This window comes from Rhinolophus sinicus, linkage group LG15, assembly GCF_036562045.2.
Source record: "Rhinolophus sinicus isolate RSC01 linkage group LG15, ASM3656204v1, whole genome shotgun sequence".
Taxonomy (NCBI): Eukaryota; Metazoa; Chordata; class Mammalia; order Chiroptera; family Rhinolophidae; genus Rhinolophus; species Rhinolophus sinicus.
This window is the reverse complement of record NC_133764.1, coordinates 17,942,585-17,961,036: the sequence shown is the minus strand read 5'-3', so window position 1 is coordinate 17,961,036 and position 18,452 is coordinate 17,942,585.

Here is an 18,452-nt window from a genome sequence, read left to right as displayed (position 1 = left end):
TGCCTATGTTCGGTGCTGTAACTCAGTGGTAACAGTGCAGCCTAGAGTTTTATTTACTGTCTCGGTTCCATTACATAGGCTCTGCTGCTATTTTGGACATAGCACTGTGGTGGGGGCGGCCTGTGGGTTCCCTGCTTCCGCTCCCCACATAAGAATGCAGGATGTGGTGAGACCAAAAAGGAACACCCAGGGAGCCATAGGTAGGGGAGTCACACCACCATATTTTCGCTGGCAGCTGGGTTGGAGACACAGGAAGCAGGAGCCACACTTTTGGCAACCCTCAATGCTCTGCTTGCAGGCTCAACCATCATCTTCTTGCTAGCCCCCATTTTCTGCTAGCGTAGCCACAGCAGTTATATTAGTGGCCAATGGCTCACTGGTTACAGCTGACGGCCAACTAGCCACAGCTGATGGCCATCCAATCACTTTACTACCTGAGCCAGCACCTGTCTATGTGAGGCCGAGAGCCTGGAAACTACTTTCTGGGGCTCTGCCCCCACAACCACTTACCTCCCTGTGTATCATTTTTCTTCACCTTTAAAATGGGGGTGCTAATAAGACGTGCCTCACAGAGTTGCTGTGGAAGAACGGTGTCTGGTGCATTGTAAGTGCTATTATTTTTACTAACAGGCTGTCACTTGCTCCACTCCTGCCCTAGGATCTTTTCCTGGGAAACTAGTCTTGTTTCTGGGGCTGGGGCCTGGCTCTGCAGTGCCCTTGGAAGGGCAGAGGAGGAGGAGGGCACAGTGGAGGGCCTTGGAGGCTGTTAGGTGTGGCCCTATGCTCCTGGGTGCTTCTACTATAGCAATTAGGCCAGAAGGCAGTCAGACCTCCTTCCTGGGCCTGTTTTATTGCCTATAAAAGGGAACAGCATTACCTGCCTTTCTCCCTTCTTTACACATTCAGTGAATTTATTGAGTACCCCTATGTGTCAGGAACCAGGATGGGGAACCTCTGGGAACACAGCTGTGACAAAAACAAAGCCTTTACCAGGCCCTGTAGTTTCTATAGTAGGGAGAGACATCAAAGAATGCTAATCCATGTAAGATTTCGACTGTGGCAAGTGGTTTAAAGAGAGGAGTTACGGGGCTCCGGGTGTGCTAATTCAGGGACCTGGCCTGGTCTGGGAGGAGCTGAACCAGGAAAGGCCACCTTCCCTGGCAATAGGGCAGCTGAATGGATTTCTGGAGGGAGGCCTTGTGCCATGACCCACAGATCTGATTCTTGGGGTGGTGGGGGATCCACGTCTGGCCACCGTGGCTATGTTTGGGCTTGTTGCTAGCTTTTTGACAATCCCCCATCTTCCCTGAGCCAGAAAGAGTTTCCAGGCTCAGAATAAGTAGATGCTGGCTATTTACTGGGAGATTGAATGAGGGCCACATTCCCACACGACCTCCATCACCTTGTGGTCTTCCTAGAGATAGGAAATTCCACATGACATATAAGAGACCCTGGGTTGGCTCCTGCCCCTCCCCACCACCTACACAAAAGCTTGGCCCAGTTAGGTCAGCTACAGTGAGGGAGGGGTACCCAGCTGAAATCTTAGAAGTATTTTCTAGATAAAGAACTGAGAAACAAGGCCAAGGTCCATCAGCTGGGAAGAGGTGTGGCTCATCTCAGAGCTGGAGCCTGCGGTGTCCACTAGACTAGGTAGCTCTCCTAACTCCTTTAAAACATATCTATGACCAGGTCGCTGCTCCGCTCAAAACCATCCAATGATTTCCATTTCATTCAATGAAAGCCAAGTCATTATGAGGGCCCCCAAACCATGTGCCCTCTCTACCCTTTCCCCTGCTCCATCCTTCCTACTCCTTTTGCTCTAGCCACCCTGGCCTCCTTGCTCCCCCTCCAACTTGTCCAACAGTCTCTCCTGCCTCAGGGTCTTTGCAGAAATCCTGTTCCTTCTAACTGGAATGCTCTTCTCCCAGATATCCACCTGACTGGCTCTCTCACTTCCTTCAGGTCTCTGCTGAAATATCACCTGATCCTTCTGTATATAATAGCAACTCCCCTCCCCCATCTCCTGGCACTCCCTAACCCCTTAACTCAGTTTATTTTTTTCCATGGTATTTATCACCATCAGCATTATTACAACTTTCTTGTTTGTGTGTTATCTGTCTCTCTTTGCTAGAAGTGATGGCAGAGGCTTTGTTTTCTTCACTGCTGTATCCCCAGCACCTAGAATAATGCCTGGCACATGGTAGATGCTCAGAAGGTGGTAGTTGAATGACTAAATGAACCCATTAAGGAAAAGGGATTCTCCAGCTGGCGCCCCAGAGCATATGGAGAGGATTGCCTGTATGGAGCTACCCTGTGGGGTCCACAGTCCAAGAATCTATACCTAGAAGGAAGCAGAGAGATCACATCTTTGCCTACCCACCATTATAAAAGATGGGAAATTGAGATCCAGAGAGAGAGGTGACTTATCCAAGGGAGCTAAAAATTCCTGCCCTTTCAAATCCTTAAAGGAAACAAGTGATTGCAAAGGAAAAGATCTGTAGATTTAATTCCAGCAGAATTAAAAACAACAGACAAAATATTTCTTTAAAATATGACAATGAATTAATATTTTAAGTATATTTGATAACAACTTAAGATCTCTCCCCATCCATCAAACAACTGGATAAAAACTAAGTATTGAGGAGTGGCCGGTTAGCTCTGTTGGTTAGAGTTTGGGGCTAATAACACCAAGATTGCTGGTTTGATCCCTGCATGGGCCACTGTGAGCTGCGCCCTCCTTAAAAAAATAAAAAAACAAAACTAAGCATTGAGATGTCGTAATACAGAACTGAGTATGAGACACGTGAGCTCTTCCCCCACTTCTGAATAATGAAGGAAATGCTGTGCCTTTTGCTTTTGTTTCTGTGGCCAACACATTAGCAGAGATTTAGTTTTATATAAGACTGCCCAAAGCTGGTAAGGCTTGTGTCAAACCCTGCTGAGGAGAGTGTCAAGGCACCCTTTCAGGAAATAGTTTGGTAGCATTGCCTCAAAACCCTTAAATTCTCTAATTCCTTTGAGTCGCTGTCCTAAGGAAATAATCTGAAGTATAGGAAAAAAGCCATATGTGCCAAGATGTTCTCTATAACATTACTGACAATAGTAAAAAAAAGAAAAATATTGTAGATAACCTACTTGTCCAACAGAAGGGAGATGGTTGAATAAATTATAATAGATCCATTCAATGCATGCTAGCCATTAAAATGATATATTCAAAGAGGTTATAGTAATATAGAAAACTGCTTACATTATCATTTTTATGTGAAAAAAACCAGAGGACTTTTTTTTTTTAATTAAAGTTTACTGGGGTGACAATTGTTAGTAAAGTTACGTAGGTTTCAGGTGTACAATTCTGTAATACATCATCTGTATATCACACTGTGAGTTCACCACCGGACTTGTTGTTCATATGGTATCATTATAGGTGTAGAAAAGAATTGCACTGAATAAAGAAAGACTTGAAGACACTGCACCAAAAAAAGAGGTACTAGCTAGGTGGGGGAGTAAGGTAAGATTTGTTTTTCTTTTAAATATATTTTCAACTCTTCTATTATAAACATGTGTATTTATCATGGAAAATATAGAAATGTTTTAAATCTGATGATGTTCTTCTACTTCACACCTATTCTGACTCAATTGTCAAAAATTAACTTCATGCCCCTTAGTATTTTGGAGACATTGGTAGGAGCTGACTTTCTTGAACTGGGTGCTATGTGAGGGCGTTACGTACATTATCTTATTCAGTCATTACCACAACCTTATAAGGCAGGTCCTATTAACATTTTTTTTATAACTTTTAAAAAAAAATTGTATTAGTGAACAGTGTGTTTTTTCCGGACCCATCAGTTCCAAGTCAAGTCGTTGTCCTTCAATCTAGTTGTGGAGGGCGCAGCTCACTGGCCCATGTGGGAATTGAACCAACGACCTTGGTGTTATGAACACTACGTTCTAACCACTGAGCAAACTGGCTGCCGCCCTATTAACATTTTTATATATGACATATCTTTGGCTTGGAGAGATGCAGGAAAATGGTCCTTCCCACTCTGAGTATAGGTTTTCTTCTCCTTATACCTGTTCCAGTGCTTCCTGAATCCCAAGCGTTAATATATGTTAGTCCTTTTGCCAGGAATACCCTTCTCACCTTGCTTAGCCTGTCCAACTCCTGTTCATCCTTCAAGGCTCACCTCTGCGTCACAATTCTAGGCAAAATTAGTCATTGTGTCATATGTGTTTCCACATACTGTGTTTGTATATTTATCCCTGGTTTTATATGTAACCTGGGTATAAATATGTGTTCACAGGTTTGTCTCCTCCCAACACTTGTCCGTGCCCTGCCTCCAGACTTGAGGGCAGAGACAACGGCTTGCCATGCAATGAGATGAAATATTAAGATTTGATGGCATGCACCAACTCCAGTCAATTGATTGCAGCTGCCTGGCTTGCTGCCCTGAGATGGGCTGTTTCTCTGGGTTGAATCCCAGGGAGTCCTGGATTCATTGGTTATGTCTGCCATGGGTCAGGAATGAAAAGTATTGGCACTAATGACAGTGTTGTCCAACTCTGGAATATGTGCTCAGTAAGTTTTGCTGAGAAGCTTTGGAAAAGTGCTTAGACGCTATAATGGTTTCTTCACTCCCAGTTGGGTAATGCCTGTAGAAGACTGTACAAACTGTGAGACAGATGGTTGCAACATGAATTCCTCATCCAGATGACAATCTTGTCAGAGCGTACACACAAAGCCTGTGCTTTCTTTCCACAAGTGGCCAACCAGAGCTTCTAAATTGCTGACCGTGTTTTGGAATATTTAGAGGAAGGGAGGAGAGCATGAGTTTTGAATTGTTTTGAGTTGTTGCTTCTCACGTGCCAACTCTAAAAGTGTAAACAGCATTCATATCACAACGAAGGGTGTTCATAGCACTGACGTGGAAACTATAATCATATCCACTCACTGTGACACTTTAGCCAAGTCCCTTTCGGGCCTCAGTTTTCTCATCTGTGAAATAATTTCTGACCTCCGTCAGAAACAACGTCTGTTTCCTAGACTGTGAAAAATGAAGTAATGCTAGCTACCCATGAGGAGCTTGTTAGGATCCAGTGAGAAAATGTGTGTGGCTGTGTCCAGGTGCCAGAGGCGGTGGTTGCTGAAGAACTGAGCTTGAAGGTCAGGAGGGATTTCACCAGAAAGAAATGCGGCTGTCTCAGGTGAGGGTCAGACAAATATCTAAGATGAGCCTGAGGGAGGAATGCTGTCCAGAATCCAGAGAAGAGCAGGATGGAAGTGCAGCTCCCCAACCACATGCCCCACAGAGGAGATTCACCAAACCACTTCCTATCTTGGGGGTCCTACTTTTACTCTCAGTTTAAATGCTTTGTTTTTTGTTTTATTTTGTTTCTGATTTGTTTATTTTGTTTTTTAGATTCCACATATAAGCAAAATCACATTGCATCTGTCTTTCTCTGTCTGACACTCCACTCAGCACACTGAGTGTTCATCCATGCCGCGGCAGATGGCAAGAACCCATTCCCTTTCATGACCCAGCAATAGTCCATGGGAGGAGTATATGTACTACCTACTATTTATTCACTCCATAGACAGACACTCAGGCTGCCGCCACATCTTGGCCATTGTAAACAATGCTGCAGTGAACATATGGATGCACACGTCCCCTCGAAGAAGGATTTGGGTTTCTTCAGATAAATACCCAGAAGTGGGATTACTGGGTCCTTCTTTGTCTCTTGTTAACACCTTTGTTTTAAAGTCATTTTGTCTGGTGTAAGGATGGCTATTCAGGATTTTTTTTTCCCCATGAAATATCTTTTTCCATCTCTTTACTTTCCTTCTCTGTGTATGATTCAATCTGAAGTGATTCTCTTGTAGGCAACATATGTAAGGGTTTTGTTTTCTTATCCATTCAGCCCTCTTATGTCTTTTGATTGGAACATGTAATCTATTTACAATGAAAGTAATTGTTGATAGATATGTAGTTATTGCCATCTTATTATTCATATTTTTTATTTTTTTCTTCTTAAAAAAGTCCCTCTAACATTCCTTGTAATACTGGTTTGGTGGTGATGAACTCCTTTAGCTTTTTCTTGTCTGGGAAGCTCTTTATCTGTCCTTTGATTTTAAATGATAGACTTGCTGGGTAGAGTAATCTTTGTAATAGATTCTTGCTTTTTATCACTTTGAATACTTCCTGCCAATCCCCTCTGGCCTGCAAAGTTTGTTGAAAAATCAGCTGACACTCTTATGAGCTCCTTTATGAGTTACTAGTTGCCTTTCTCTTGCTGCTTTTAGGATTCTCTCCTTGTCTTTAACCTTTGCCATTCTAATTGTAATGTGTCTAGGTGTGGGCCTGTTTGGGTTCCTCTTGTTTGGGACTCTGTGCTTCCTGAGCTTGTATGTCTAGTTCCTTCACCAGGCTAAGAAAGTTTTCAGTCATTATTTCTTCAACTAGGATCTCAAGCCCTTGCTTTCTCTCTTTTATTTCTGGTACTCCAAAATGTGAATGTTGTTATGCTTGATGCTGTCCCAGAGGTCTCTTAAACTATCCTCATGTTCTTGGATTCTTTTTTTTTTTCCCCTGCTGTTCTGGTTACGTGTTTTCTGCTACCTTGTCTTCCAAATCACTGATGTGGGCCTCTGTTTCATCTAATCTGCTGGTGATTCCGTCTAGTGCATTCTTCATTTCAGTTATTATATTCTTACTTCTGACTGGTTCTTTTATAGTTTCTATAGCCTTTTTTTCTGCTTGCTATCTCTTTGTTGAAGTTCTCACTAAGTTCCTAGAGCATCCTTATAACCATTGTTTTAAATTCTCTATCTGGTAGGTTGCTTGCTTCCATTTTGTTTAGTTCTTTTTCTGGGGCTTTATTCTGTTCTTTCATTTGGGATACATTTCTTTGTTTCCCCATTTTGGCTGCCTCTCTGTGTTTGTTCCTATGTATGAGGTAGATCTGCTATGTCTCCCAGTCTTGGCCAGGTGGCCTTATGTAGTAGGTGCCCTGTGGGGCCCTCACACAGTCTCCCTGGTCACCTGCTCCAGGTTGCCCCAGGAGTGTCCCTTTTGGGGGTTGTGTGTGCCCCCCTGTTATAGTTGAGCCTTGATTGCTGTTGGCATATCAGTGGGTGGGATTGACCATCAGGCTAATTGGCTGTGGCGTTTGGCCATGTCCACAGCTTATGGGCTGCTTTGTGAGGGGTTTACCCCAGTAAGTGGGATTTGCCACCAGCAGGCTCTGGTATATGTTAAGACCACCCTTTGTGTACACCACTTGTGGTGCTAATTGGGAGGTGCTCTGCTGTGGTCTGAAGCCAACCTCCAGGTATGTTGGTTCTGGGGCCTCTTGGGAGCAACTCTGGTGTAGGCCCAGGTCACCCACTGCCTGTGACCAGCGAGGACTACATGATTAGAACTACAAAGTGACCTGTGGTTTTTTGTTGCCTGTGCTAAACCTGAAGGCACGTGGAAGAGGTCACACTGTGAACCGAGGATGGCTGCTACCAGTACCGGGCCTAGGGTAGCTCTGCAAAAACCCAGGACACCCCAAGGCCTGCTGCCACCTGCTGGCTTCCTTAAGGTTCAACCACTGACAAAGCTTCATGTGATATGCAAGTTGGATGAGGCAGGAGCTCAGGGAGTCACTATAATGGGAAGAGTTGTGCTCACTGGGTTAACATAGATTCTGGTTTGGTGTCAGTGCTGAGCCTGGAGCTACTCAGGAAAAGTCTCAGAGCACACCGAGGCCAGTTGTCGCCTGTCTGGGGCCTGTGAACTCCAATAGTTTTCCAAGAAAGAATGTAATGTGGGAGGGGTTGGCTGCTTCCCAAGAAAGTGCCTCCAGGGTTGGGGGAGTTGGGTGGGGCAGGGTCCCAGTGAGTCAGCAGGGCGGAGCCACAGAGCTCACTGAACCAATGAGATTCAGATTTGACCGTACATGTAGGCGCTGGACTCAACACATTAAATATGGCGGCCACTGGCTGGCTACATGGGAGGAAGAATCCACACAGGGAAAATGATGACTGACCTCCAGCCCTGGCCCTGAAGCCACACACACCTCAGTCTGCTCCCTGTATGTCTCTGACACCCCCCAAGTTACTGTCCCTCCACTGGAGCCCAAGGTGAGTGCCTGCGAGAGAGTGAGTCTGTACGCAGGCCATTTAAGAGGGTGTCTGGGTTTCCTGCAGCCTTCCATCCCACCTGTATGGTCAGAATCCCCACTGTTTTTCACAGCCAGATGTTGTGGTGGCTCCTTTTCCTGGCACCAGTACTGGAGTGGGGCTAGGGTCCTTCGCTCCTCTGGGCGGAACCACTGCGGCCGAAGTTTTCTTCCCTATTTTCAACCACCACAGGGAGGTTTGCGATCAGCCTGGTTCATGTCTCTGCCCCTCCTACCAGTCTTGATGTGGCTTCTTCTTTATATCCTTAGTTATAAAACTTCTGTTCAGCCAGACTTTAGATGGTTCTCCAGGTTGATTGTTCTATAATTTAGTTATAATTTTAATGTGTTCACAGAAGGAAGCAGGCATGGTGTTTATCTACTCCGCCATCTTGGATCTCTCTTCTCATTGCTTTGTTCTTGATAAAGCTTTCTCATCTCTCCATCCCTCCATCTGTTCATTTAGCATCTACTGCTTGCCAGGCCCACTCCTAGGAGCTGGGATTACGGTACAGACAAGAGCTTACACAATTCTTTCCCTCAATGAGTTCCCAGGTCAGTGGGAGGCAGCACCACAAATCCAAAAATTACAATAATAAAAGTATACAGTAGCATAAATCAGTTCAGAGAGTGTCCTCAAAAGAAAATCAAAGAAGGACTCACAGTAGAGGAGCTGAATTTTGAAGAATGAGAAGATGAAAGGGGTTCCCAGGAGAACAGAGGGAGGAAATGGAGAAGGGCTTTCTGTACCATGGGAAAGGCAGGTCCATGTAATTATCCTGTGACTAGCACAGTGAAATAGCACTCTATTGTGTGTGTTAAAATGTGTTAATTTGTTAAATGTAAATGTCTAAAATATACTATAAAAACCTGTCTTGGCAAGTGTTCATTTTTAATTTACCCGGATCAAACAAGGGAAGTAGCCCAGGGATCTTGACCTCTGGGGAAGGCCCTGCAGGAACTTCTCATGGCTGACAGTTTCAGGATGACAGTGAGAGTAACATCTAGGGGTTTGCAGGAAGGACGTCTTTTAGTCAGGCCCTCCCCCCAGTTCCAGGCTCAGAACCCCAGCTCTGATGGTCTGGTTTTTCTAAGTGCACCAGAGAACTAAACTCAAATGACATTAGGGTACAAATCAGAAGGTCTGTTCACAGACTGTAATGGCTACATTGCTCATCTACGACTGTCATTCCCAGGGCCAGGGAAATGGGCAATGGAATTCCTGATCAGAAAGGTGCTGCGTGAGCCAGGAATCAGAGCCCAAGAAAGGAAGATGGTTTGGGGGTATTGTCTCCATGCACAATGGAGACCAGCACTAAAAACTTCTCTAGGGACTGAAGTGCTTGTGGCACTGTCAGCCACTCACTTGCCCCTTCCTTGGTGATGCTCATATGCCCTATTTTCCTATGCTGACCATGTGAACATGTTCTTATAGATGTATTAATAGTGCTGATTATTTAGCTTCTGTTTAGGGAACTGCTCTGTGCTAGCCATTTTACAAATGTGATGTCTTATCCTCATTACAACTCAGTGGGCGAAGTATTGTTCTCCCTGTTTTACAGATGAGGAAATGGGAGAGGATATGTGACTTGCCCAAAGACACACAGCTACAGAGTAGCAGAACTGACATTGGAGTTGGTGTCTGTCTGGCTGCCAAGCCTCCACACATTCTATTCTCTGTAGTTCACAGACACGTGCCCTGGCGGGGGGCGGGGGACTGGATGTGACCCCCAGGTGGGGTGTGTTTTGTCTGATTTCACATGGTGTTTTTAAAGAATTAGTTGGCGCACATAGCACATTTTAAATTTTGAATTAGTTGCCAACATTTACATGAAAATCCAGATTTCTGGATTCTCTGGAAATTGTGGCTACATTCATACAAGCCTATATGCCTGACTGAAGCTAGAAGGGACTGTCCCATTTTGAGGTGGCTTATATGTTCTCTAGTTCACCACTCCCCCACCACTCCTCTTCTCTCCTATAAAAAGCACCTGAACCTGTAGGCTGTCAAGCTTGCAGCCCCTTTACCGGGCTCTGCTGTTGCCTGGGAATCGGATCCCAAATTTTCCACAGGGTCTGTACTGAGGCTTTGTGAACACAAAGCGGATGTTATCCCTGTGACACTATGCCAAGCTGCTATTCCAGGGGTCTGAAAAACATTTTGTTTCCTCCCCTATCAGGCTGATTGAATCAGCTATAAGGCCATCTCAGTGTCTAATCTGGTTTTGCTATACCTCATAGTAATGGGGAAAGAGTGTGAGGCCAGAGGAGTCAGCAGGAATTAGATGATGCCTCTAAGGAGTTCGATTGTTACTGTGTCTGAGGTGCTGTCCCAGAGCTCAGGAGGAAGGGCAGGGCTGGAAACCATCCACATATGTGTGATAGAGCCGTGGGAGTGGACAGGCAAGTGACAAGGAGCCTGGGCAGGGATCAGAGAGGAGCACCACCGATTCAGATGGACAGAGAAATGGAGTGGGCAGGAGAGGGAGGAGGAAGAGAAGCAGGAGAGAAGGCTGAGGCGAAGAGAACAGAATGGCAGGCGAGAGTGTGGCTGACTGGGCACTAAAGAGAGGTCTAGGTAAGTGTGGGCAGTCAAGGGTCAGCGCTGGGGACTCCAGAAGTTTTAGCAAGTGAGATAAGGGAAGGAAAAGATAAAAATCGGATCACAAGGGGTTACATAAGGATCAACTGGACTGAAGAATGAAGTAGAATTGCCCCTTGATAAGCTCACCCTTAGGGAATGTAACAAGCGAGATACAACATGTTATGGGGTGAGACTGGCTCCTCTCTCAAAAGCGGGACTGTGGAGCTTTAGGGCTAGGCAGGCCTAATCTTGGTGGAATGACCAGTGGAATCTCAGAGAAGCATATCTGAGTCTGAAACTCAGTCAGGGGAATGAGAAAGCAAAAGGTGTAATTCTAGCCAACGCTAGCTGCTGAAGTGGATGACAGCGGCAGATGCGTCCTTGCATTCTCCATGGAGTTAACCTGTGAAGGCAGCCAGCTCCCCAGGATGATTGGAGCACTGACATTTTCATACTTATACTCCTAGGTCACCTGTCACAGTTAGCTAAGCTGGGACGCCTTCACAGCCCTGACAAACCAATACTTAAGTGGTCCCATGGTACTTTCCCCACTTTTAGCTTTTCTGTGCCGTTATTTTGACGTTTGGTTGCCATTGGCCCTTATTTTATAAGACTGAGAGGGAAAAGGGAAAACACTGGCTGACCCCAGTGCTGTATACTTCAGGTGAAAATGGAATGTCACCAGGCACCTAAAAGCCATGGAGTTGGATCACAGGTGAGTGTTCATTCCCCTGAGCGAGGGTGACAGATGCTCAACAGTGAAGCAAAAGGGCAAATTTAAAGAACTCTTGTGAAATGATGGGACTGTGTATCCAAGGCTGTGTCTAAAACATGAAGAAATGAGATGTCTCTAAAAGGACGGATTAATGGTCAAAATATCCACCTAGAGCACAGGATAAATGACCTTAGACCACGGGTGTGAACTAGAACACGGATGATGAATACCAATGTAAGGTTCTTGCAGGAATCCTAAGTCTTTCCCCCCAGCTTTATTGACATAATTGACATATAACATTGTGTAAGTTTAAGGCCTACAATATAATGATTTAATATACATATCTGTATATTGTAAAATGACTACCACACTAAGGTTACTTAACACATCCAGCACCGCATATAGTTACATTTTTTCCGTGTGTGTGTGTGTGTGTGTGTGGTGAGAACTTTTAAGATCTACTCTTAGCAACTTTCAAGTGTATGAGTACAGTATAGTTAACTATACTCACCATGCTGTACATTGCATCCCCAGCACTTACTCATCTTATAACTGGAAGTTTGTTCCCTTTGACCAGTATCTCCCCATTTCCTCCGCTCCCCAGCCCCTGATGACCACCATTCTACTCTCTGTTTCTATGAGTTTTGTTTTTTTAGATTCCACATGTATGAGGTATGACAACTAGGTTCGCAAACTCATCCTAGAAAAAGTGCTACATACCTCATTACTGAATATCACTACGGTCACCTGCAAAGTACTCCCCTTGGGAAGCTATGCACCGATGCCAGCACCTAGTCCACACTTCAAAGCAATTTTGGAACTCTTTCTGGAATGGCCATCAGAGCTGTCATTGTATTACCCTCGATGTCCTGAATATCATCCAAATGTCTTCCTTTCAATATTTCCTTTATTTTTGGGTAAAGAAAGAAGTCATTGGGGGCCAGATCAGGTGAATAGGGAAGGTGGTCCAATACAGTTTTTTGTTTACTGGCTAAAAACACCCTCACAGACAGTGCCCTGTGAGCTGGTGCATTGTCGTGATGCAAAAGCCATGAATTGTTGGCAAAAAGTTCAGGTCGTTTTCATCTAACTTTTTCATGCAGCTTTTTCAGCATTTCCAAATAGTAAACTTGGTTAACTGTCCAGTTGGTACAAATTCCTAACGAATAATCCCTCTGATATCAAAAAAGATTAGCATCATTGTTTTGACTCTTGATTTAGACTGACAGAACTTTTTTGGTTGTAGAGAATTGGCTGACTTCCATTGTTCACTTTGACACTTTGTTTCAGGTTCTTATTGGTACACACATGTTTCATCACCAGTGATAACGTGGCCCAAAACATCGTCTTGCCTCCAAAAGGTCTTGGCAAACTTTGACTCTCCTTTACTTTTGTTCATCAGTGAGTTTCTTTGGGACCATTTTGCACACACCTTTCTCATGCCAAGATTTTCAGTTAAGATTTTCCTAACTGTTTCTCCAGCTGCTATGCTTTTCACAGTCAGCCGACGATTTTGACACACAATTCAATGAATTTTTGCAATGTTTCATCAGTTCTGCCCGTTACTGGCCACCCTGACCTCTCTTCATCAGTGATGCATTCTCTCCCCTCAGAAAAACGTTTAATCCGTTTGTACACTGCCATTTTTTTCATGACATTATCCCCATAAACTTGGACTAACATGTCTCTGAGTTCACTTCCACTCTTGCCATGTTTTACAAGAAATTTAATGTTTGTCAATTGAGGAGTCTTGTATTTGAATTAGACTTCAAATGTCTACATAATACATTTTAAGGGTATGTTATGGCTCTTAAATCTTTTTTGTTCTAAAACAGTCTTTCCATTCCCCATCATCCCCCATGTCAGCTTTTTTTTTTCATCCCATCGACTTGTTGAAAAATTAGTGTTTTAGTGTTTCCCTCCAAAATCAGGTATACATTGAAAAATACTGAGTCGTAAAGAAATACCCGTAGATTTTTATGTAATAAATAGGATTTTATAGCATTTATGAGCCCTAGGAATGGAGTCCATCACATGACATGTAAATCATTTCTCAACTTTCACATCTTTCATTTCCACAGTATGATAGAAATAAGGTACTGCCTGTAGTGGGAAAATGTGTCAACTGAAAAAAGTGACCCAAAATAGGATGGGGGAACTGTGCAGAAAATGGAGATAAAACGGAAAGATGAAATTTGGTAATTGGCCAGGGTGAGAGGCGTTAACATGAGAAATCACTTCACAGGAAACGTGGATACATCAGTGGACAACAGTCCTTGCCAGAAGGTAGCTCACGGTCATGCTAAATAGCCTTACAGTGTCCCCACACACCCACACCCATGCCTTCATTCCCTTTGTCCTCTGGTGACCTCTGATGACCCTTCCAGCCTCCAGGGCCCTTGATGACTGTGCAGAGGTACCTGTTGTAATCTGGTCCCTCTGGGAACATCTATTGAGAATTTTTGAAGTTTGATTCCCTACTGGGAGTTAACACATTAGTATTTGGAATTATGAGGCAGTCTCTTGTGGATCTCACTGCTGTGTGTCAGCCTCTGTAAACCAGACACAGTCTGGCTGTCTGGACAAAGTGGCATTTGGTGATCCAAGGTTCTGTTACCATGGACAGGACAGCTCTTTTGGAAGACCAGCTGTCACCCTCATCACTAAATGTCTTACCTGGGAGATGAGGCCTGCTGTGACCTCTTCTTTTCCTCTCCCCCCCCTTACTCTACCACTCCAATAACCTGCCATCGATTCCTTCCCTGTCCCACTGCCACTTCACCAGCCCAGACCCCTTCCCTTCTCAAACTATTCCAGCTAACTCCTAACTAATCTCATATATTCTAGTCTTGCTCTGCTTCCAAATCTTTTTTCACAGTGATCTTTTAAAAATGAAAATCTCATCTTGTTGCTTCATACTTAAAAACCTTCAACGGTTCCCTTAACATGACATCTGAAGCTCTTTTAGATCTGGTACCAGTTCCCTTACACTCAGCCCTCACTCCATGTGAGATCCTATGCCCCCGCCCCATATAGCCCTGGCACCTGCTGTTACTGCCCTTGCCTAAAAGGCCCCTTTCCCATGTCCACCCCACCTGCCTATTTGCTAAAGTAACTCCTTCCTACACATCCTGCTAGACTCACCTGCGATACCCTCTCCTCAGGACGCCCACTCCTCCTCCGGAGCACCCACTGTCCCAGAGCCCTGTACTTCCCCCATCAGGGTACTAGACTGCTAGTTCTCTAAAAGAGAATATGCCTTGACTTATCTAGCAGTGTCTGATAGGCCAGGAATAATTGTCAGATGACTAAGAAAGCGGTATTTTAAGATAGCATGCCTTCTCACTCCAAGCTCAACAACTCTGCTCCTTCAATTACCTCTGGATTTGCAGATTCCTCCCCACAGTGACCTTTCTGAGCATTCTGCAGGATGCCACGTGAGCACCACCTGGCTTGTCCAAATTGTATGCCCCATTAATAAAGCCATAACTGGGGGAGGAGGGGTTGTCTCACCGCCTTGCTGGCTCCTGCTGTGTTGTTCCCGGAATCCCTAAGCTCTCACCTCACATGCTGCTCCTGCCAGGGTCCATTTCCACCATCTGGCCTACATACAGGTGGTTTTGGTCCCGTTTTCAGGCCCAGACAAGTATCCCTTATATGTGATGTCACCTTGTTAGATTCAGTCCATCTGTGTCACTTAGCATTCTCTATTTGCAAGGAAAAGAAATACATTCTGGTTGTCTTTTAAAAAAGAGTTTGCAGACTCTGGAAGGGTAACTCGTAACACACAGAATGCTGAACAGCCAGGGCATGATGAGGACGAGAAGCAGGGCAAGTAGGGAATCCCAGCAGCAGGAACCACAGATACACTTTGCAGTACATTGGTGTCTGGAGAAATCAGCTGTCTCCCTATTCTATCACTCTCAAGATTCTGGTTCCCAGGAAACAGAGGCCGGCTGGCCTGGCTGGGTCACATGCTCACCCCTTGGCAAGGAGGGAGGCACAGTGATTCTCCCAAGGCTGTACCCACTGGGGCAGGAAGAGCAAGATGCTGTTATCAGAAGGTGAGTTATCTCCGTGCTGCTGTCCTTTTGTTGTAACTTGGACAAATTCTAGAGATAAAGGAAGCCAGGATGGGAAAGATTCAGTGCAGCGTGCAAACGGTAACCTTGGGTCAGGCTCCAGCAGGGTCCACCCAAGGCTCGCTTCTGAGCAGCACAGCACCGCGGCAGGTGGTCCTGAAGGCAGCCAGGCAGCCAGTGAGGCACTATGGCACCCATCCGTTCAGAGGAGACCCCACCAAGGGACAGGCTAGGACTTATGGAGTATGCTGGGCTTAGTGCTCACCATCCTGCAGGGAACCCCAGGGCACAGGCTTCAGCCAACAGGAAGCAAGACAATTCCAATCTCCATGGCCTGGGAGGGTTTCCTGCTTTCTGGTGACTGGGAGCCTTAGCTTCCTCTTTCTTCCTTCTCTCCTTGGCTGCTGTTCCTAATGGAATTTCTTTCCAGACCTTGCCCAAGCTGCTCTTGCTTGCCCCCGGGTGGCCATGCCTGGTGTGACAGTACTCTCCCGTCTCAAAGAAAAAGTTCCCAGCCTGCAGATAGGGACCTCGCTCTGCATCCTTAAAAGTGAGCATAGCAGGTTAAGCAAGCATATTTTCCAAACAAAGTATTTTTAAGACAGACTTTTTTTTTCAATGGGTTGATCTGTGTAATGTAATAACAAGTTTTAGAAAGGTATGAACGAGCAATTATATCCTGCAAGCCACAATTCAAGTCATCTACATTGAAAAGAGTAGAAGTGCAGGATAGCAGGACCCTCCTAGAATGTTGCAAATGCCAGACCACAGTGTCAGTGACCTTCTGAAAGCCTGCCTGTCGTGGCTCTGTGGGGCTTTATGCTGGGTAGAAAGGCAAACACTATTGCAGTGTCAGCCTGTCAACACAACACGTGCCTCTACCAGGAACTTCCGTCTCAGCACACACACCCCATTTCCTAGTCTTCCTTACTCACACAAGACCTCTCATCACCTTCAGACTTGACTGCTAACATTGCTTCTTCACATCCCACAGACTTTGATCCACCACCTGCCATTTTCAGCCCCCAAGTATTAGGCATTCCCAGAACACAGGTTATATACCTCATTCGAAAAAAAAGAAAAGGAGGAGGAGGAGGGGAAGTTACTGTCTGAAACACTTAACACTTAATATTGAAACACTTCATATTGACTCATTGAGGCCTGTGGACACCCGTATGGACAGATGGGGCAGGTCCAGAAACCCCACATCTGGCAAGAGGCAGGGACACCATTAACAACGAGTGGGGGTTTCCGGGCTGTGGAAGGCTTCCTGACAAAACGGCTGCACCCACTGAACTGGTCTCCTGCCGGAAATCCTACCGTGAGAGAGTCAGTCCTCTTAGATTTTAAAGCTTTTTGGTTGGGAATTCTCATTGAAAAGGGTCATTTATTAAGGATTCATTGACCAGAATATTTTATCAATGAAGTCCTGTGTGTGTGTAAGAATATTAACAACAAAACTCCTAAATGATTTTTCCTGTTCTCTGTCATTCAAACCCTTGCAATCCATAGAAAAGGATTTCATTTTTAAATAAAACCTTTTAAGATGATTGTAGATTCACATACAGTTCTAAGAAATAAAACAGAGTGATCCCATGTATCCTTCACCCAGTTCTCCCCAGTGGTAACATCTTGAAAAACTATGTAGTACGACATCACAACCAGGGTGTTGACATTGATATGATCAAGATACAGAGCATTTCCATCACTACAGGAATCCCTTGTATTGCTCTTTTAAAACTCTATCCATTTCCCTCTCATTCCCATTTTCCATCCGTAAACTGACAGCCAAAAATCTCTTCTCCATTTCTAATCACATACACTATATAACCTTTTGGGACTGGCTCTCCCCACCCCCACACTCAGCATAATTCTCTGGAGATTTATCCAAGTTGTTTTGTTTCTCAATAGTTTGCTCCTTTTTAATGCCAAATAGTACGGTACTGTATGGATATACCACAGTCTGTTTAACCATTCATCCATTGAAGGACATCTGAGTTTCCAGTTTGGAGCAATTACAAATAGGGCAGCTATGAACATTGATGTGCAGATTTTTGTGTGAATGTAAGTTTTTATTTTTCTAGAATATATGCTCAAGAGCACAATTGCTGGGTTTTATGTTAATTGCATGTAGTTTTAAATAAACTTCCAAATTTTTCCAGAGTGACTATATCACTTCACATTCCCACTAGCAACGTGTAAAAATTTCTTTTCATCCTCACAAGCATTTGGTGTTGTCACTTTTTAAATTTTGACATTCTTATAAGTGTAGAGTAATATCTCATTACAGTCTTAATTTGTATTTTCCTAATGGTTAATGATGTTTAACATCTTTTTGTGCAATTATTTTTCTATCTGTATATTCTCTTTGATGAGATTTCTCTTCATATCTGTTGCTTACTTTCTAAATGGATTTTTTAAATGTTGACTTCTCAGAGTTATTTCTTCTTTCTAGGTATTAGTCCTTTGTTGGATATGTGGTTCACAAATATTTTTTTCTCAGTCTGTAGTTAGTCTTTCATCCTCTTGACAGGGTCTTCCACAGACCAAAAGTTTTTCATTTTGATGAAGTCCAATTTAGCAGTTTTTCCTTTTATGGATTGTGCTTATAGTGTTGAGTCAAAAATAGCTCAGCTTAGTCCTAGATCCCAAAGATTTTCTCCCCCTTTTTTCCCTAAAAATTCCACAGTTTTACTATTTTGTCTCAGCCTGTGATCCATTTTGAGTTAATTTTTATGCAAGAAGTGAGGTGTTTGTTGTTTGTTGTTTGGTTTTGGTTTTTTAAATTTATTTTTACTTTTTTTATTTGCTTATGGATATTCAATTACTCCAGGACCATTTGTGGAAAGCCTAGCCTTTCTCCATTGAATTACTTTTGCTCCTTTATAAACAACAACAACAAAACTAGTTG